The 22,392-nt window shown below is 42.1% G+C and overlaps 2 long non-coding RNA genes across 16 annotated transcripts in view; both read right to left on the bottom strand.

Annotated features, from left to right (window-relative positions):
• Positions 1–22,392, bottom strand: part of LOC136165534 (uncharacterized) — a 1,046,218-nt gene that overhangs the window by 241,016 nt on the left and 782,810 nt on the right. The gene's annotated exons all lie outside the window — the stretch shown is intronic.
• Positions 335–8,457, bottom strand: LOC136165532 (uncharacterized). The gene is made up of 2 exons (XR_010662552.1): positions 8,144–8,457; positions 335–1,681 (listed from the first exon to the last, which is right to left on the bottom strand). It is a non-coding gene; the product is annotated as an uncharacterized lncRNA (long non-coding RNA).

Below are 22,392 nucleotides of genomic sequence, written 5' to 3'. Positions count from 1 at the left end.
TAATTTCCTATCTATAATCTCTTGCATAGCTAGAGTTAAGGAAACATTTTTTGAAATATCATTGACATATTGAGTGGTATGTACTTGTTGAGTCAAGGATATCGCTGCCACAGTGACAGAGGTAATTGCTGTTATCAAAGCTGAAATCCCTAGAATAAGTAGTCCTACAAACCATTGGGAACACATTAAATCTTGTAGGTGTTGCAGAACGGCTAAACCACAATTGTCATACCAATAGGCGTTCACTCTGACAGGCACCATAAGATAAGGTGGACGTTGCAGTACCACAAAAGAACAAATATTACATTGAGGGGTTAAACAGGATGAAAGCATGCATTGTTCACAGTAGACTATATTTGGTCCACCTGAATGATTCATTTGTATATGAAGTCTTTTTGAATCATTAGTAAACAAAAAAACCTAAGGGGAGGGTAAACAAGCCAGCACAGAATAGGTGGAATTGTTTTCTGGTCGAGTTAAAGTAACAATGGAGGTGGCAGCAAGGGCTCTCCAAATTTCTGGCTGTCAAAAAGTTTTACCCTTAGTTGTATAGGACAACATGGGGGGAACAAATTGATTATAATGCCATCTGCTGGGCACCAATGGCCAAGGGAGGGAATCATTATTTTAATTGCTAAGCCTACTGACAGCTCCTAGATTCTGACTTGGATTTGGATTGCTCCAGTCTTGTACCGAATAGTTTCCACCTCCCGGTATTCTATAATCTATGTTTGAATTATAAGTACAAGATTTCCATACTGGGTATCCCAGGCGGTTGTCTATAGTTTTCCATATGACATCTGACGGAGCAACATCAATACAATTTGGATATTTTGGTGGAGCATTAAGGAACAAAGATTTATAGGGGTCAAGGACCCCAGGCATATGAGCCTGTAATATCCAAACCAGCCGATCTCCTGTATTGTCTGAAAATTTTGATGCTGGAGAATCTGTCAGAATTGCTTTGGAGGCTCCAACACGTCCCTCCTTAGAGGGAGTGATGAGATCACTTGTATGACTATGGGGGAAGTTAAAGCAAAGGGGAAGGTCATCTGTTAATCCCCTAAAAGTATAGTTAAAATTGATGGGATAATGATCTTTATCATAAGAACTATAGGATCCTCCCAAGAGATGAGGCTGGTCTGTGTTGACCCGTATAGGGTCGCTGTTCCAAGTAACTACTTGGAAGGTCAGGGGACCAGGGAAATATGCCCAGTATTTTTCTGAAGTAGAGGAGGTAGCACTTGCCTGACAAGACAGTAAAGCAAGCATAGCAATAAAAACCCTTTCGGGAGAGGCTGAAGATCCCTGCAGGGAAGCTATTCCCTGTGCTTGATGACAGAGTGACTTAATTTGTCCCCATGTGGGTATGGAGGCTTGTTGAGTTGTCCGCGCAGGACGTCCTGGTGGTCTTCTGCGACGTGAAGGAGTAGGAGGTTGGGCGCCATCTTTCATGCAAAGCCATGACATCTGTTTAGTGGGTGGATCCGCCGTTGGTTCCTCCGGGATCTCTGTTGCCGGTCATTTCCAAGTCTGCTGGACTTCCCGGGTGAGTGACCGAGGCGAGGGCAGAGGAGTGCTCTTCCTCTTTTGTGGCTGAGGCTGCGAGGGAACCGGAGGTCTGGGGGACTTCGACATGGCAAATCAGTCTGTCTGGGATCTAAATTGGCGAGTCAGCACCCTGTGGGAAAATACAAGCATACCCTCGCCCACTGGTTAGCAAGGGATCAGGTCCCTTCCATAGTCCGGAAAGGAGGTCTTTCCACTTTACTAAAGGTTTCATATCTTTTTGTTCTGGGTTCCAGTGACGGAACATAGCTGTTAAACCGGCTTGATCAGCGTTAAGGTTATTGAGCACAAAGAGGGCGTGCTGCAAAACGTGGTGTGGAGAACTGTATTTGAACTGCCCTTCTTGTAATTTAGAAATTTGTGTTTTAAGTGTCTGATGTGCCCTTTCTACAATTGCTTGTCCCTGGGGATTGTAAGGAATTCCTGTAGAGTGGGATATACCGAATTGGGCACAGAAATTTTTAAGGGACTTAGATGTATAAACTGGAGCATTGTCTGTCTTAATTGATTTTGGCATTCCTAAATAGGAAAAACAGGCAAAAAGATGTTGAACTACATCTTTATAGGCTTCTCCCATTCTGGCAGTAGCCACAATGACATGGGAGAAGGTATCTACAGTAACATACACAAAGGATAGTTTTCCAAAAGAAGGAACATGTGTTACATCCATCTGCCAAAGCACATTAGGTAGTAAGCCACGGGGATTTACCCCAAAAAGCAAAGCGGGAACTGAAGTAGGGCAAAGTTGACATGTTCTAACAATCTCGAGTGCAGATTCCCTAGGAATGTGGAACTGGTATTGAAGGGCAGTTGCATTTTGATGATGCATAGCATGTGAGGCTTTAGCATCTTCAAAATCACTGGCCACTATGGTTCGGGTTAGCAAATCTGCCTCTTGGTTAAACGTATGGAGGGGTCCAGGTAAATTAGAATGAGCTCTTATATGTCCAACATAGAATTGTTTTGACCTTTTCCAAATTTGCTGTTGAAGGGTAGATAACAATATAAAAATTGTGGTTTTATTTTCCGGTAAAACAGCCGTTTCAATTTGAGGGAACAACCTAACTACATACTGTGAGTCAGAAAATAAATTAAAAGCCTGGTCTAAAAACTCTTTGAACGCCTCTATCACGGCTGTTAATTCTGCTTTCTGGGCTGATGTTTCCCCAGTATTTAAAACCCTTTTTGAAGTCTGGGTGACAATAGCAGCCTTTCCATTAGAAGACCCATCTGTAAACACCAACATTGCCCCCTCGATAGGGGAAACTTGACACCTTTCTTGAAATATCACCGGATGTCGTGAGAGGAAATTTAATAAAGGACTAGCAAGTAAATGGTGTAAAATTTGTCCTGGATAATTACCAATGACAATCGGCCAGTCTTCATTTAATGATAGAAGGGCATTTAGTTGCTCTTTATTATAAGGCACTATGATTTCAGATGGTTCTTTTCCAAGCATTTCAATGCTTCTATGTCTCCCTTTAATTATTAAAGTAGCCACTAGTCCTGGATAACAGGCCACAACCTTTTTGGCCGTGGCAGGTAAATGCAACCATTCTAGGGGACCCTCTTGCCAAAGCACCCCTGTAGGGGCCACAGCTGTGGGCAACACTATAAATTGCCATGCCATACTATAATCAAGTCTCTTAATATAATTTTTATCTAAAGCTTCTTCTACCTTCATTAAGGCTTCCCTGGCTGCAGGTGTCAGCATTCTAGCAGAGGTGGGGTCTGGATCCCCTTGAAGAATGTCAAAGAAAGGCTTAAGATCAGAAGTAGTCAACTTTAAAAAGGGCCGAATCCAATTTATATCCCCTAACAACTTTTGATAATCATCTAAAGTAACCAAATTATCTTTTCTAAGCTGCAAAGGTACATGAGTAACTGTTTCATTATTTAGGATTCTTCTCACATATGTTATAGGCATATTCACTTGGATTTTTTCAGGGGCCACCTTTAGGCCCCAGCGATTCAAAGTCTCTTGCAATTTAATCAAAACTTACTGTAAATAAACCCTATCCGGGTGTGCTAGCAATATATCATCCATATAGTGGACTAGATAGACATCCCGATGTTTCTCCCTGATACCTTGTAGGGCAGCGTCCACAAACTTTTGACACAATGTGGGACTATTTTTCATACCCTGGGGAAGAACCTTCCATTGAAATCTCTGATGAGGTTGTCTAAAATTTTCTGAGGGAAGACTAAAGGCAAATCTCTTTTTATCTTGAGGGTCTAAGGGAATAGTAAAGAAGCAATCTTGAAGATCAATCACTATAACATTGTAGCCTTGGGGAACAGCCACAGGGGAGGGAAGGCCAGGCTGTAAGGCTCCCATATCTTACATAGTGGCATTTATTGCTCTTAGATCTTGCAAGAGTCTCCATTTCCCCGATTTTTTTTTTTATTACAAAAACTGGCATGTTCCATGGACTATTTGAAGACTCTATATGTCCAGCCTTTAATTGTTCTCTCACTAACTGTCGTGCTGCTGAAAGTTTTTCTGAATTTAAGGGCCATTGTTCCACCCACACCGGATCAGGAGATTTCCAGACTATGGGGTCAGCAGCGAGAACAATGGCCTCTCTTATAAATTTGGATATCTTAAGCCTTGTCTCTCTCTTCTTATTTTTGGGACAACTGGCTCAATTTGTCTCTCTTGATCTTTACTCACACCCATAAAAGGATTATAACTTATCTGCGACATCTGTGCAGCCACCTCTTCATCTGGGCAATACAGCAAAACTCCCATCTGAGCAAAAATCTCTCTCCCAATGAAGGAATTACATAAGGTTGAAAATGTCCCTGGCAGTCTTTATCTACATACCAAAGTAAAATTTGTGAGCTCTTTGTCACTGAAGGTGCTCTACCAATGCCAACCAACTCATTAGCTGTGGTTTGAGTTGGCCAAGCACTGGGCCAGTCACTGCCCGCAATACAGGAAACGTCTGCTCCCGTGTCTAGCAGGCCAGTCACCTTTTTACCATTAACTAGAATTGTCTTCATAGGTCTTTTTTGAGTAACTTGTGTAACCCAAAAGGCATAATCACTTGAATCAGACCCCCTGTCCCAACACTTGGCAGCTGAAGCTGCTTTTCTTGTGTCAGCATGACAAGGTAGCATCAGCAACTGAGCTATTTTCTGTCCTTTATAGATTTGAATAGTCTTAGTGGGGGGAGACACCATTATTTGAATTTCACCAGTATAGTCTGAGTCTATGACTTCTGGAATCACTGTGATCCCATGTAAGGATGTGGGGCTCCTGCCTATTAATAGTCCCATCGTTTCTCTAGGCAAAGGGCCATGAACACCAGCGGGAACTTTCACAGCGGTGGAGTCAGGTGTTAGTATTGTTGTGACGGTGGAACAGAGGTCCAGTCCTGCACTGCTTGGGGTTGCTCTGATGAGTTCTGTGACGGGACGAAGGGTATGAATGGGTTTAATGTCGTTGCCCCAATATTCAAGCTTGAAAAGGTTTAGAAGTGTAAGCAGGGGCGTTGTCAGTTTTAAGACATTAAGATAGCACAAGTCTAACAGTGAGGGGTTATTTTTGGTAGAAGCAGAATGAGCTTTTATATGTACCATAATCTTAAATAACACTTATTTATTGAAAGATTCATTCTAACAAAACTTTTTTCTCTTAACATAGAGAGTAGACTAAATTCCAGTCTGTTACCAATTTACTGGATAGCAAACAAACAAATTGTTTTAGTTAATCTTAGAAAAGTCTTTTTATAAATCTTGAAGAACTAGCAGTATTTTTTTAAAAGGCATGAGAGTGAAACCATACAAGGCATGTTTAAAATCTAATTAAATTGTAGCCTGGTCATTGCTGTGACTTCTAACACTTTAACGTGATAGCTAAAATTATAACTGACAATATTTTACCAGGACATATCAGATTTTCATGAATTTCACATAATTTCTAGGATATCTATATAAGTAACATCAACCATACAATATAACCTGAAGATTTATCACTCCTCCAACAGTAATTCCCATGCAATTTAACAGGTCAAATGAACTCAGGTAGTTTAATAGCTCTTTGGGATGTCTCAGGGGCCCTCTGAAGCATCCCAAAGTCAGCTAGAAGTCAAGTTATTTAGGCAGTTTTGTCAATAAATATCAAAAGGGTTTATAGTACTCTGTCAGGTAGAATCATATAGATCACTGTGAAATAATATATTTACTTAGCCAAAGTAAAAAAGATTTTAAAGGTAAACATAGAACAGACCACTTTAGAGGTAAAGAAACTTAAAATCCATTATCAAAGGCAGTTCAACGTCTCAAGAAAACTTGTATTTATGCACAAAACTCTTCCCTTGGAGTGTACTTTCCATCAAGCCTTCTTAACACTTTTTGTACCCATTACTTTGTTCTCCCATCCTGAAACAGCCACCTGTAAGTCAGACTTACTTTCTTTTCCCTTCATAAAATGTAACTTTATTTTTTATACCTTTTTTACTGAACACACACATCCTACTTTCTTTAAGCAACCAAGAATTTACCTTTATATTAGCACTCTATAGATTGGTGAACATAAATACCAATGATAATTTCTAAAAAATTTCTAATGAACATCTCAGGATGGCATCAAACATTATTTATTAATAGTCTAAAATCTTTAGTTTCTCTGTAAGTTAGTATTCAGTAATGAATGTTTCAGAATCTTATTTTATTTGGAAATGACCAAGCTATTTAATAAACTTCTGCTATTAGTTTAGCACAACTTTAGAAATTTAGGTTACCAAAACCTAGAGAAACTGTTTTAGACAGATATTTTTAATCTTAATAAAGTTTAAAAGCTCATATCTCACTTACCTTCTTTTTTTTTAAGTTTCTTACTTGAGGTACTTTCCTTGCTGACAAACTTGTAACAGATATTACAGTATAACAACACTTAACTTATAATAAACCTAGGCATAATGAAAATATTTCACTAGATGTTAATTACTCTAAGACATGTCTATATTAGATAGGTCAACAAACAAACATTAATATCAGGTATTTAATATTGAATATTTTTTAGTTTACCTGAACCTGGAATTTATTGTTTAATTTAGAATTATTTGATTTGTAAGCACTTACCTTTTTTTTTAAAGCCAATTAAATAGAGCTCTTTTACAAATTAATCTAAAAAATACTACCCAAAGACAAAGATATACCAAGACATATTTAGACAGACACAGTGCGAGATCTAGCTTCATATTTTAAGTTTGGTGATGAATTAGATATTATAATATAAAATTTACTAGTTTATAAAAAAGTTGAAATAAATAAAAATTTTTAAAGGCTTTTCCCCTTTTTCTCTCAGTCTCAGGAGTTAGAGATGGTCTAGATAAGTGTTCCCTGGTCTCAAGGCACAGGGAAAGAAAATCAAGTTCTAACAAAAAGCAAAATAGCCATCAAAAATCACAACACAGAACACAGAGTTAAAACACACACATATAAACCTGGCAGTCCTCATCAGACACTCCCTTAAATACAAGAATACAGTCTCTCAGAAAACCTTCTAGATAGACACAGAACTTCAGATGTCTTCAAAGATTTTAAGGAGGAAAGGAAAAGGAGAAGGAGGAGGAGGCGGGAAAGGGGGGGGGGGGCAAAAAGGGTGGCCTTACAGACGTCTCCTGCCACCTGCAGGTACCCAGGCATCCAGAGAAGGGAGGACTGGAACTCGGCCCTACCGGAATTCGAGTTCTCTGCCAAGAGGAGGTGATCAGTCTCCAATCCTCAGCTCAAGCTGAGGCCCTTTGACCAAATTACTGGGGGATTAGAAAAACGGGAGGGATAGGAAGGGCTAAGGAGAGGACAGAGAGAGGGAAGGGGAAAGAGGTCAATAAAGTCTCTTGTTCCTTACTAGTCGGGGCACTCTGGCCAGTTGTCTGTGTCAGGAGGAGACCAGGGACAAAAGGGTCCCAGTTGCGGCCGCTGGGTCTGGTCCATTGGCAGGCAAGCTGGCCTCTGAGTACCCTGAGTGGTCAGGATGTCAGTCTCAGGGAAGAAGAGTTCCCACCAGTTGCAGGAAGGGGACCCCTTCTAGGTCCCGTAACTGAGCTCTTATAAATGAATTGTCGGAGGAGACACATGTGCTGAGAAAGCAAGAGATCTCATTGGAAAGAGCACCGGGGTGGAGGGCAGGAGGGTAAGGGAACCCAGGAGAACTGCTGTCTTCTGGAAAACAAGGACATTGCTCTTGGACAAAGGGGGAAAAGGACTGAACACTGGTCTTTTTAACTTTAATTCCTCTGTAGTTAAGAAGTTGCATTATGATTCCAATAAAAAGTTGTCTTTCTTTTAACTCACTGTTACCCATTTTTGTTGCTAATTAGAAGAAGAAAAAAAGAGAAAAAAGGAAGAGGCTTAATTTAGAGAAGAAGGAAACTGAAACGTACCCACTTTTCTTACCCTACCTTTCTTATGTAGGGGGGCCTGTAGCGCCCTAGTAGGGTTTTAAAGAAGAAACCTAAAGCCTACCCACTTTCCTCACCCTACCTATCTTATGCAGGGGGCCCTGCAGCACCCTAGTGGGGTCCTAGCCGTCCTGAAAACTGAACAATGGGGGGGGGCTTACCTTCGGGTTCCCTGTTCGTGGTGCCACTTGCCGGGATCCAGCCTCGACATGATCCAGTGGGTACCCTCAGGATGAACGGCGTCGGCGAGAGAGAGAGAGAGACGTGAGACTAGCCTTGATAGGCCCAAGTCTGTGTTTTACTTTCTGACAACCGGTTTTATACCCTTTCACAGAATGTTTTTAAGGTACAAGATGTTTACTCATGATTTCACAGGATTAGCATTACATCATTTTGAATTTTAGGAAAAGCAGGATTTTTTTGCTTTCTAATTCTATAGTAATTTTTAGCACATGATCTTCTGGCCTTGAGGCTATTAACATTTTATGCAGGTCAAGTGATTGTAAACCTATTTTCCGTTTTTATGGTGACCTTAACTGAAAGGTAACAGGGTCATAGGGAAACAGTACAGAGTAGAATTATATTCTTGTTAATACAAAAATTAATCTTACTGCAAAAGTTGTCAGTTGCGTTTATCTAAGAAGTTTACCCCATACAGACTCTGCGGCTTCAGTGAGGCAGCTTCTGCCTAGTATTCCTGGCTAACAATTAACAACCGTCTCATTGTTACCACACTAGGGCTAAGTTCTTATTTGTCTAGATCTTTAACTATATTAACAATGGTTTTTATAACACAACCTTAGCATATTAAAGGCAAAAATACAGCAAGCAAAACACAGCAAGCAAATCACAACCCAATAACCACCTATAGAATAATTTTCTTATGTTTTCTAATAGGACTCCTTTACCCCTTAAAAGGGCTCTATGTCTATTAGGGCTTTTATAGAATCAGGTTCTTCATGCTATTTTATGATTAGGATATTATAAGCAATCATGCATATTAGTACCAAGCGCATAAATGCATTTGGCTAACAAAACTACCAGCAGAGGTGTTTGAATTAAAACACTCCTTTCACCCTGAATAATCTCATAAAAAACTACCACCTGGGAAACTTATTGATTAAAGTTCTAAATTGATTCTTATTTGGGAAGAGATCGGGGAAGGCCTTCCTGTCTGTGTCAGAGAAATTAGGGAGTAGTCCATTGAGGCAGGCATCAGAAAGACAGATATCATCTTTAAGGTTAGAGCCGGGGGCAGCTTTTCAAAATTCCTGAAAACCTGATCTGCCTTGCCTGTCAGGCTTTCTCCTCGTGACCTTGTCATGGGTGGGATCTTGTGAACTAGCCTTTTCGAAAACCCCTGAAAACCTGATTCGTCTTGCCCGTCAGGTTTTCTCCCTCATGGCCTTGTTAGGGGTAGGGTTTCGTGAGCTGACTTTTTCGAAACCCCTGAAAACCTGATTCGCCTTGCCTGTCAGGATTTCTCCCCTATGGCCTTTTTAGGGGTAGGGTCTCATGTGTTGGCTCCCGGCAACAGGCGGTGCTGCTGGGCTTGCCCAGGAGCTGCCTGACAGACTCTGGCTCACCCGAGCTCTCTGACGGTGCAGGGGGCAGGAACAGACGTGTGCATGTGGTTCTGCCTTGGCCTGGGAGTGTGGAGCCCCTCGCTGGCCCCCAGGCTCAGGGGCAAGGACCCTGAGAGAGGACCACCCTGAGGCGTTTTTTCTTAATAGAAAAATACTGCAAAAATTGTTTAAAGTATCTAGAAATATAGGCAGGGCCAGTGTCTGTTTTAACAGAACTAGGAGTTTATGGTGGAGGTTTCTGTATCTAGGAATACAAAAACTCAATATTTAGAATCAGAGACTATATTAATGGGGTAAGGATATAGGCAAATAACTTGAATAAGAGCATATCATTTATTTCATTGAGCAGAATGAAATTTAGTGTAAAAGACTTGTATTTTTCAACAGACCAGAAAGAAGCTTCGGCGTTTTTTAGTCCCATTTATATAAAAAAACCTCAGCTTGTGGTATAGGCTGTGAGTTGATAATGCGAGAAATAATAAATCTAGTGTTTTTGAAGAAATTTCACAGCTTACCAGAAGGATAATGATATGAAATTTTTCTACAGTATTTTAGAAAAGTTATTTGGAAACCAGTATATGTTGGTAATGTGTTCTCAAATCGAGACTTATTCGTAATAAGGTTTTATTAAAGTATAAAGGAGATAGAGAAAGCCTCTGACATAGGCATCAGAAGGGGGCAGAAAGAGTGTCCCCCTGCTAGTCTTTGGCCAGATGTCATATAACTACCAGCAGTCTGTTAATTAGAGAAAGGAAATGTCTCAAAACTGAAGAGAATAGCACCAGGCCCCTCACCTACAACATGTACTCTGCGAAAACCTAAGCACCGGGTGAGTTGTCTCCGGCCACAAAATGATTGACATGAATCTTGAAGAAAGGCAGGTTTTCTAGCAAATACACTTTCATTCACATAACTTAAGAGAACATTTGCATGAGTAAACATACCAGTTTGTCAAGTCTGAATATGAGTCTTAGGCAGAACCAACTTGAAGACAGAGTCTGGGGTAAATGTATAGCACATTAACACAGTATTTTAAGAGAAACCTCTTTGCAAATTCATATAGAGAAGAAGAAAAATTATACATACATACATATATATATATATATACACTTACTACAACTGACTTCCAGTTAGCTGTGGTAGAACAGGAAAAAGAATATCCAACTCTGTATTCTTAACATTATGAAAATATTATTCGTTTTATTGTTTACAGTCATCCAATTCTAACTTTCTGAAGTAAGCATTCAGAAAAATAAAAAAACTGTCTAACTACTAGGCGGTCTCCCATCCAAGTACTAACCAGGCCCGAACCTGCTCAGCTTCCCAGATCAGAGGAGACAGGGCACGTTCAGGGTGGTATGTCCTTAGACCGAGGCAGCTGCCAGGCGCCCTAAGAGCCCTGCATTGCACCTCCCTTTTTGTTCTGACCTGCTGGTCGGGCCTTGAACCGCAGCTCTCCACGGGGGGCGCGCGCTGCACTTGAGCCAGCCGCACGACCCGTGACTGGACTCCGGCCGGCCAGGCCCTGCAGCTCGGAGAGCAGCCGACGCCGCCCCAGCCCCGCACACCGCCACCCCCAGCCAGCACCCGCCTGGCCCGGCCCGGGGCGCTTCTGGGAACCTGAGCGGCCTTGCGAGCCTGCGGGAGCTGGGTGGGGCAGCGAGCGGCGCCGCACCGCTCCCCCCCCACCGCCCCCCACCATCCCGTTTGCTACTCAGGGTTCACTTGGCTCCGGAGGTGTGTCGCTTTGGCCCGGGGCCGCGGTCCTCGGAGCCTACTGCGGGACACCTTTTCGGGATGGGTAGAAGCATTTTCCACTACAGACAAAAGAGCCCACACAGTGGCCCAAATCCTCCTCACAGAAATTATCCCCAGGTTTGGCCTGCCTTCATCCCTACAGTCTGATAATGGCCCAGAATTTACATCCAAGGGCACCCAACAACTTCCTCAATTCTTACAGACACCCTGGAAATTTCACATTCCATACCCTCCCCGGTCCTCAGGAAAGGTAGAAAGGATGAGTAGAACAATCAAAAAAACCCTTACCAAACTAACCCTCGAGGTACATCTGAATTGGAGTAAACTTTTACCAATTGTTTTCCTCAGAATACAGGCTTTGCCCAGAAAGCCCCTGGGGCTGAGCCCCTTTGAGGTGATGTATGGAAGGCCCATGCTCCCTCCTGGACTCCCCCCTGAGCCTCCTCCCATACCAAGCTTCCTACACTCCCCCCTCTGCTGACGCAACTCCGCAATGCCCTCTGGAAATACATCAGTCACAATCTGCCTGCCCCTGACCCCCAAGCCTCCCTGCCCCCTTTACAAATTGGGGACATGGTCTATCTGTCTGATCATCCCCAGGGTGACCTAACCCCACAGTGGCAGGGACCATTCAAAGTCATCCTCCTTGCCCCAACTGCAGCTAAACTCAAAAAGGTCGCCTCCTGGGTACACCTCTCTCGTCTAAAATGGGTCACCTCCAATCCTGTGCTGCCCTCCTTAAATGACACCTATCAGGTCTCCCGCACAGCACCCACCTCCTTAAAATTCACCCAGCGACAACCCCTGCCAACTATCGGAGAGGACACTGAATGACCTGGACTCTCTTCAACCTACAACTGCTCCTGACCCAACTACTACAAGACCTCTGGATCAGCGCCCCAACAGGAACTTCCTTCAAAGACCTGACTGCACTGGTGTCTCAACTGTGGCTCCAGGGAACCTTCTACAACCTGACTCCAGACGAAATTGATTTCTTTACTCTCATTCTCTACATCATTCTACATGCTAATGAGCACTGTTCCTCCTCAGATTCAAATCACCACCAACTTGGGGCCTTCTGCCCCTCACCCTGACTGACCTCTCCCTGTCTCTCTAACTATAGCTGCACTCCTAATCTTAATCCTTGCTGTAGGCCTAGTAACTGTCTCCCCTCAGGACTGGCCACCTATTCTTCATCTTTCCGTGGGTATCACCTACATTGCTAGCTGGGTTCTACTCCTAGGGTGCTATTTCCTCTGTACTGTCTAACTAACAGCCCCATGACTCCCCTGCTCCTTATCCTTGCTGCACTCCCCAGCCTCCTGGCTACTCCCTGCCCCTGCTCAGACATTTATTCCTACGTACATTCCTCATGTTACAATACAGCTCCAAAACCATGCACCATGACATGAACCTCAGGGGCGGGAAGTCCAAATCCCTACTCACTGTCAAAGTACAAAAGAGAGGGAGTTTCATGAGTACCTGCCATAAGCCAAATGGAAGAAACATATGTTTCTATCCCATTACCCACTGGGGGTACTCAGACGGGGGTGGGGTACTAGATCAAAATCGGGAAAAGAAACAAGAACAAGTTACAAAGAACATAATTTCCCGGTTACAGTTGACCCCTGAGCCTTACAAACACCTAGACCTCCTTTCCCAATTACGGCCTCTCCTAAAACCTACCTCTGGCAACCAACACCTTCCCCGCCTTCTCAACTCTTCCTTTCAATTCTTCCAGTACACACCACACACATCCCAGTGTTGGATATGCATGTCACTGTCTCCCTCACCACACAGAGCCATTCCCTTACCCTCAACCTGGCTGTCACAGGGCAACTGTACTTCCCCTTCCCAACAGAAAACTACACAACTCATTGGGCCAGTCTCTGACAATGTCCTTACTCTCAGCCTCTTCAAACTTAACCTGTATTGACTACTCTAGTCCCAACTGCACTGGTCTTACAAACTCCACTCCCTCCTTCTGTTCCACTTGGGTTCTCTGGAACAGCACAAATAATTGCACCAATCCAGGAATCTTCATTCTCTGTGGGACCTATGCATATTCATGCCTCCCCTTAGACCCCCCTGGACCCTGCATCTTGGTCTTCCTGACCCCAGGCCTAACATTCCTCGAAGAGGGAGAGCTAGAACAAAGAGTTTACCCCCCAAGGGGAACTTTCCCACAGAAAAAGATGAGCTGTCATCGCCCCCCCCCCCCTCCTGGTTGGGACTGGCATAGATAGCAGCAGCCCTAAGGCACCGGGATGGGAGGCATCTCGACCTCTGCCCATTTCTATTACAAGCTGTCCCAAGAACTTAATGAAGACATGGAGCAGGTAGTAGAGTCCTTCGTTTCAATCCCAAAACAAATTAACTCATTGGCTTCTGTGGCCCTACAAAATAGGCGAGCCCTGGACCTTCTCACTGCAGAAAAGGGAGGGACCTGCCTTTTCCTAGGAGAGGACTGCTGCTATTTTGCTAATGAAACGGGGATAGTCCAGGGTTGAGTCAGAGAACTTAGAGACAGAATTGAATGCCGCAGAAAGAGTTAGAAAACCTTTACATTCCCCAAAACCTGTTCCCACAGATCCTCCCTTGGCTGCTCCCTTTCTGGGGCCATTAGTATTTATCATTCTATTCCTCTTATCTGGACCCTGTCTCTTTAATCTCTTTCAAAGGTTTCTCCAAGAACGGATTCGGGCCATCTCTTGAGATCAGGTCAAGACTGTTTTCTTCTTCTCGAGAGCCTCACCTCAAGCTCAGAAAAAAGGAGACTGTGGGCCCTAGGACGATCCTCCATTCCAGACCCAAAACCGTCGCACCATCCGGCAGGAAGTAGCCAGAGAGATAAGGCGCCCTTCTCCCCCCCCCCCTTTATTTTATGATTTCAGGGTCTGGAATGAAGGAGTCTTTTGGGCCTAGAAAAGAGAGCACCAGTCTCAAAGGCCCCTTGCTGAATCATCTAACTTTGGAGAAAACAAAGCATAATTTTAGTTCCATCCTGATGCTCCAGGCCAGTTGCATCTATCTGGGACTTATCACCCCCTGTCCGGAAACCTACCACCCCCTACACCCGCCCAGAAGACTTATCACCCTCTGCCCAACTATAGAGTGTCATCTCAACAAAAGAATACTTAAAATATCCCGCCTGATTGACGTTTCCCTTATTGCTTCCACAAACCTCCCTATAAGTATGAAGCCTCCCTGATCCCTCTCGGTGCTCAGCCTTGTCGTTAGGCCGACTGTCGCCCCTCCTTGCCTGAACAAAGGCAACCTACTTCTGTTGAGGTCGGCTCTCCTTTTCTGCCTGGCCGGAACTATGCCTTACAGATGTCACTGAGGGTGGTGCTTTCTGGAGATCTTTAGCGCAGCCATGGCCTGTATTGGAACGTCTTCCTCTTGGAGCTTTTGTTGTTTCCATTTTGAATGTCGGGGGCCCCCTTGGGTCGAATTTTCCGAGGAAAAAGTTTGTTGGATCCACCTGGGGAAATACAAGCATATCCTTTTCCCTGTAAGATTAGTTTCCCAGATTTCCATTGTTTCATTAACCCGTCTTGGTACCAAATGGGCAGGGGAAGAGACGTGTCCTTCAGTTCCTCGAAATGCCTTTCTGCCCTGGTTAAAATATTTCCCTGTGGCAGGTTTAAAAACTTTAAAACGAATAAAGCTGTATTAACAATAGTGATGGGTTGAGAAAATATCTTATGTTGGAATCTAGTAAAGTCTGCTCTGGATAAGGAAGACAGCAGTGTTCCTGTGTATTCCCCTTTCTTTAAGTTCTTTTTATTTGTAACTTTAGTGTGTGAGGTGCTCGTTCGACTATGTCTCGTGTCTGTGGATTATAAGGAACACTTATAATATGTTTAATAGAAAAAGATTGTAAAAATTGTTTAAAGTATCTAGAAATATAGGCAGGGCCAGTGTCTGTTTTAATAGAACTAGGAGTTTATGGTGGAGGTTTCTGTATCTAGTAAAACAAAAACTGAATATTTAGCACCAGAGACTCTATTAATCGGGTAAGGATATAAGCAAATAACTTGAATAAGAGCATATAATTTATTTTGTTGAGCAGAATGAAATTTAGTGTAAAAGACTTTGTATTTTTTAAGAGGCCAGAAAGAGAGAAGCTTTGGCATTTTTAGTCCCATAAGAATCACCTGGGCCACTTACTGGATTTCATTTTGTTATCTAGTGCCTAGCACAGTTTCTAGGACAGAGTTGGAAATTAATAAATGTGTACATTCCTGGTATTATAGTCTAAAACTTGCAACACTAATAGTTGCAAACTTAAATGACCCTAATGGTTGTAGAATTTTCTTGCATCTACAAAAGACAGTCCTAGCTGACTGGGCTGAGGAATTTTTCTTCATCTACTTGGGACTTCTTTCCTCCTATCCCTCACTGTCAGATCCCTTGTGCTACCTGACTGCATCTATCCACAGTCTACACACCTAGTTTCTTCTTTGGCTCCAACGCAAAGTCAGAGGCTAGGAGTGAGAAGGTAATCCCCTGTGGCTGCATCCCCACAGTAACACCCCCATAGGCCCCATCCTGCTCCTCACCTGAAAGCCCCTGCCATAGCTCCTGGGATGAAATGCCCCGGGTAGCCTTCCTACCTGAAGAAGGAAGAGGAACAAATACTGAGTCTAGATTTCACTTGGAAATTCAGATGATTAATGTGGGTCAGTCCTAGTCTACAGTTCATTGGAACACAGGGACATTTAGAGAAAACATTTGTGGGAGCTTAAAACTGGATTAGTTTTCCTGTTTGTTCATTATTTTTCTCATTATTATGAGTGTTAAAAAAAAACCAAAAAAACCACCCAAACTTGAAATTTCACCAATGCTGGATTGTATTGAGGAGGGGAGAACTCACAAGTGCATACTCAATTTCACAGGAACCTGGGGAGCAAGGGAAGAGAATCAAGTGGGCTAGGGCCTGTGGGGAGAAACGTGCAGCTGGGGGCCGGCGGAGACCAAGTACACACAGCCTCCCAAAATGACGGTCTCAAGGGGACAGCACTCATTCTCAGCCGTTCAGGTTCTCTGCGTCTTAAGAAACTCACAACTTTGTCACTTTTAAGATAAATGATGAATGAGAATGGTAAGGGTGGCAGAGATGCAAAGCGGGGCCTGGAATGAAAGGTAACATAAACAGCACAGAAAGCAAGGGCACAGCTACACCAAGATGGAGACTCAGTGCGTGCTTCTTGCTTGTGGCACGACTACAGCTATCCAGGTTCACATGAGATGGCTCAGCATGATGCAACTTACAAATACCACATGTGCAAAATGAACCTAGAAACCAAAGAGAAACCATCACATGAAAAATGGGGGCCACAGAGGCAGGTTCTGTAAGGTTCAGAGTATGTGAGAATACATACTGAGAGTAATCCTTCCAAAATTAATGGAATGCTTTCTAACATAAATTAGAGAATAATGCTTTTTCCATTATTGACGAGTTTCAGAGATACCAAACACACTGCTTATCATGAAAATCCAGTAAAGTACGGATGACCATGAAGATAAATGAGAATCTTAATAATAATTCCTTCCTGTGTCCATCAGAAGTGACTGAGTTCAAAAATAATTACAAAGCTCCACATCATCACATCTCAAAACGATTCAAATTACCCTCCCACCAACTGTCACCCAGAGTCTACCTTGACAATATTGGCAGGAGTGGCCCATTTATTTAATTATTTTCACCCATCTCTGGCTAAGATTTTAAAAACCCAAGTTAGGCTATAAAAGGGTAGCAGTTTCTGTCACTTAGGACATTGTCTTCTCTTGAAACCAGTCACTTGCTACAAGGAAGAAACAGATGGTAATAGAAGTTAGTGACCTTATATCCTAATTCAACAATGACAAAAAATCTTCAGGATTCTTCTATGGCATTAAGAAACATTTTTATCTTACCGAGTTCATTCATTGCATGTCTATGCTCTTCATCAAATGAAAGTTTCATTAGAACACACACAGCAGGACAGATCTGATGTTCAACAGGAGCTGGCACTGAAAAATAAAGTTGACATAAACCATAATGCTTTCTTTTCTCAAAGTAGTGATGTTTATTATACCTAAAAAATACTGAGTTTGCAGATATACTTCTCATGCATGGTAGCTTAGTGAATCAACAAGTATTTGCTGAAGAGATGAATAACTACTATACACATGGAAAGGAAAATACAGGTAAAGGGCTTTCCTTGGTTCTGTAAAAATGTTTACCCCTCACCAGCCTTTCACCAAGTCTGCTGGACTAACTCCCATGTAGGTTTATGCTATAATTCAACTAATAACTTAAAAATTATACTGGTTATTTGAAATAATAAAAACATTTTGGTATAAAACTATTTATTTATAATTTATATTTTCAAAGCTGAAAGGCACATGGCTGTATAGAAATGTATAGAGAAACCTAGTGCAACTCTAGTAGAGAAAGTTTATTATATAGACACCAGATAGTAAATAAAAATTTAAAGGAAAAGTGTCTAAGAAAATGTACTTACACATTTAGTGCTATACATAAAGTTTCAAAACTGTTACTTGAAATAAAAATTGAAAAACCAAGTCTATTTTTCAGAAGTAATAGTATTTATTCTATTTAACTTGTCTGAGAACAGGTATTAAGAGCACACAATACAAGTCATTACATAATTGTGGACAGCCAAAGGAAACAATCCAGAAAGATAATGTTCTCCCAGTAAAGCAACTTATTAATTCTCCCTAGCCCTAGGACAAACAGAAAGGACATTTCTGCTATATTCTTACTGTTGAAAATTTTTTAATTTTAAATAAATTCACCTTTATACCTAACCCTAAGAGAAATCTACTAAATCTTTATAGATCAAGTTCTCATCATCAGTCTTTCTCCTGCTCCCCCAATCAAGATACTGACTCGATAGTCCTTTGCTGTGTGTATGTCTATGTGTGGGTTCTTACCAGGTGAAAGGAGGTCTTCCCTTATATACTTACTGCTTTTGGTTCTTCCTATAGGAATGAAGTAACTTATCTCCTCAAGGGTCCCAACTCCCATGATCCCTGCTCCTGGGGGAGAGGGTTTCTCCCTGAGAAAAGAGCTGGGTGGCTGATCACCCCAGCAGCTGGGGCCCCAAGGCCTGAAGACAGGCAGTGAAGTGGGAAGGACACTGGGCTGAGGGTCAGGGGGTCTGGCCTCTGGCCCTGGATCCCCCACCCACTACCTGTGAAGCCACAGGCAAGTCTTTTGGCCTCTCTGAACCTCAGTCTCTTCATCTGTAAAATGAAGATGATAATATCTTCTCTTCCTACTTCACAAGGCTGTTCTAAGGATCAAATAACAGATATAACACAGCTCTGCATCCACTGAGTAAAGCGATATGCAAATATAAGAGAATGGCTTGGTCACTGACAGCTGAAGGAACTTACGTAAAGTCACTTTCCTGAGCTTAATCTCAAGAGAAGGAGAACATAATCGTTCAAGTTCTTTCTAGATCAACTATGCTATGACTGTTTAAGTCTACTTTGATTTTCTGTTATTTTCTGGTTGTACTGTAGTGCACACAACATTTCCCTTTGCTAACTTTTTTTCCTAGGGAAATAGAGAAATTAAGCTTTAAACTATGTGAGCGGTGCAGGTGGCTAATATGAATTTCCCACTCTGATTCATAAAGACACCGTCCTAATTAAAAAACTTTTCATTTCAAAAACTTTTACATTTGCTTTGTCACATGCACCATATGGAACATACTTGGATTTTTGTCCTGGTCCATGCCTTGTTCATGGGCTTCTTGCCACTCCCAACAGGTTTCACAGTAAGCTCGTATCTGTTCCAAAAGATGAAGGACTCGGATTTCACGCCTGCCTCTCTTGTCATCAGGCTGTGAGTGAATGATGTTGTGGAGTGCTGCACTGGCCCTGGCCAGAGCCTCTTTACCGCCCCAGGAATTGCTCAACAACACAGAGTCTTTGTCATTGCCATGTAAAAGCTGGATGAGGAGAGGAAGACATCCAGACTGTCGCATGGATATACAGCTGTCTTGGGAGCTAGACATAGCTAGCAAAGTTCACGACATATCATCCTTATCATGAGTACCAAGCATTGACAACAATGAATACACCATTTCCACCTGTGGGCCAAATGAGTTTAGAAACAAAATTATGACTTTAATAGCCAGAAGCCAACACCAATGAAGTGATGAATGGGATATTAGCTGTAACTCAAACAAAAACAGAAACAAAAACAAAAATCTCTTTCCAGGATGAAGTAATGAGCGTTATTTCAAAATCCATATTGCTATAATCATTATCACCATCTTCTTTATGAGTAAATATTAGTAGTGGTAGTATATAGTCATAAGGAGACAGTAGGTTCTTGCATACCTAAACTGCTATTATCTGGATCAGTGGGTGAAAATCTGTTATCATAATGAAAGACAATCAACTGATTTTTCTCTTTCTCACATCTCCCCCACCCACCACACACACACACACCTACCAACACATACAGAGCAAGAAATGTGGTTTATCTAAAATTCTTTACACAATTAAAAATTTTACTTTTTAAAATCTACAACCATAATCAGTAAAGAGAAAATGTTTTTTAGCAATTACTATTTACTAAGTACTGGTTCTAAGCAATTGCTAACCGTCACCAGATTATAATATTGTTAAAATTATGATATCTCCCTTATACATGTAAAAGTATTTTGTCATAAAGGGATCATATAGGGATGATCCCTGATCATATAGAGATACAAAGTCAATATTCTTATTTAATTTTTTTTTAAGCAGCTGGTAAGCATCATTACTCCCTTCCTGTAAATTCCAAGAATTTACTCAGAAGCAGATCAGAAACAGGAAATAGCACCCAGTCATCCTGTCCTGTGATCAACCGCATTTTTTAAAAGCAAGAGCTACTGTGTGAAAGTTGAGGCTATTATAGAAATGCATCATATCTATAAATTAGTGGTTCCAAACCAGGGGCAACTTTAGCCACCTTGAGACTCTTCTGGTAATGTCCTACTATTTGCAAGTGAGCTGTGTGACACAAGCAAGTTACCAGAGTTCTCTGAGGTCCAGCTGTCTCAGCTGCCAAACGGAGTAATTTACCTAATAGGGTTTTCTTTGTGAAGATTAACTAAAGTCACACATGTATACAGGACAGTAGCTGGCATTCAAAAATGTAGTAAGGTCTTAATATTATCATGCAAAAATCACTCCAAAAGGAAATGGTATTCAAGCTGCCAGTTTTCAAGCAATAGTACTCTTATATATTAAAGGTTTTCTTTACAGTAAAAACTACTCATGTTGGACAGACTGGGGTGGAATTCTAATTTAATTACCATCTTTTTGGCTTTAGTATTCTCACTTAAAAGAGGGGCAAGAATAATACATTCAAAGGGTTTTGGAAAAGATCAGAGATAGTTTACGTACAAGTCTTAGCAGTTACTGGCATATTAGTGATCCCAAGTAGTAACTATTGTGAGTTACTAAAAGGATTAAGTTTTATATTAATAATATCACTGCTACTCTAAAATTCATTTCTTATATCGACATTAGTTATGTAATGCTTTTCCTCAGAGCCATTATATTACTAAAGTAAAGAAAGAGTATGTAGAATATGCTATGAAAACAAGGAAGTATTTAGATGTAATGGAAAATATACTGTTTAAAAAATAGTCCCCGTGCTCCAAATGTAGTGCTTCAAAGGAGGCAGACACAGACTGCATGGGCAGGCACGAGGGCCCTGGGTCAGAAAACGCTCTGTAAAGAAGGAAAGCCCAAGAAGAGCTCTGCAGGCTGGCGAGGACCCTGAGGGTCACTGTGCAGCAGGGTGGGAAGTGGAGGGCTGCACCACTGCAGCCAGGGCAGCCAGGCAGAAAGTCACGGGGAGGGGAGAGCTCAGGGGGGCGAGCCAGCTGTGGGCTGCACCTCAGGATGCTTGCAGAGACCTGGCTGTCATTTCTTTAAGAGACTGCGATGATGGAAACAAAAGAATACTTAAGCCAAAATTAAAAGAAGCATGAAGAATGTTTCAGTAGAGCACTCAGAGTTCTAGCGACAAGACTCTATAATCCGTTACCTTGGTTCCCAGATGACTGGTCAGCCTTCAAGGAGCTTAATGTGTGCTACTAGAGCTCAAAACACTGGCTGTTTCATGATCTATTCGTGTACTTGACCCCTAGAAATTAAGCAAATTATAGACAGTATAATTTAGATTATAGATAAATATAGCTAGCTTCATGCTAAGATACTCCAAATGAACTGTCTTTAGGGTAAATAGCTAAATATACCATTAAAGTGTGAACATTTATAACTGCTCAAAATGAGTATTTTTATCTATAAACTTGAGTAGAATTTTAGAAAGACTGAAGGAGGGAAAAAAAAAAAACTGTTGTAAAAGACAAAGTACAATGTAGAAGAAACCAAACACTGAAGACATTCTAAGAGTAATATTCTTTCCCAAATCAAAAGGCATGAAACCATATTCAGCTAAATATACACCGGCTGGAAGAAAGCCCCATTGAGTGATGAAATGCTTCCCAAGGCCCACTAGACTTCACACTCCAGGATGTCTGGCTCTAGGTGAGTGACCACACCATCATGGTCATCTGGGTCATGAAGGTCTTTTTTGTGCACTTCTTCTGTGTATTCTTGCCACCTCTTCTTAGCATCTTCTGCTTGTTATGTCCATACCATTTCTGTCCTTTCTTGGTGCAATGCTAGTCTGTAGGAATATAAGTGAGTAAGACACCCCCACCCTCGCTGCATATGGAGCCTGGACAGGTTGCTCAACATGTAAACACACAGTGCCGTGACGAGCGCAGGTGTGCAGACAGGAGTGGCGGGCACTCAGCTCGGGATTGTAGAGTAAAGGGCTGTCTGACTGTGAACGACAGAGAGGTGTCTCCTTAAAAAAGAGGAGGGTCAGCCACACAGCAGCTCAGATGAGGCAGAGGCCCTAAGCACAGGTCACAAAGAATGTGTACGTGTGTGTGTGCCTGTGAGAGAGAGAGAGAGAGAGAGAGAGAGAGAGAGAGAGAGAGAAAGACACACACACACAGAGAAACTGACTCACTTGG

The sequence above is a fragment of the Muntiacus reevesi genome, chromosome 3, assembly GCF_963930625.1.
Source record: "Muntiacus reevesi chromosome 3, mMunRee1.1, whole genome shotgun sequence".
Classification (NCBI taxonomy): domain Eukaryota; kingdom Metazoa; phylum Chordata; class Mammalia; order Artiodactyla; family Cervidae; genus Muntiacus; species Muntiacus reevesi.
This window is presented reverse-complemented; position numbering and strand designations above follow the sequence as displayed.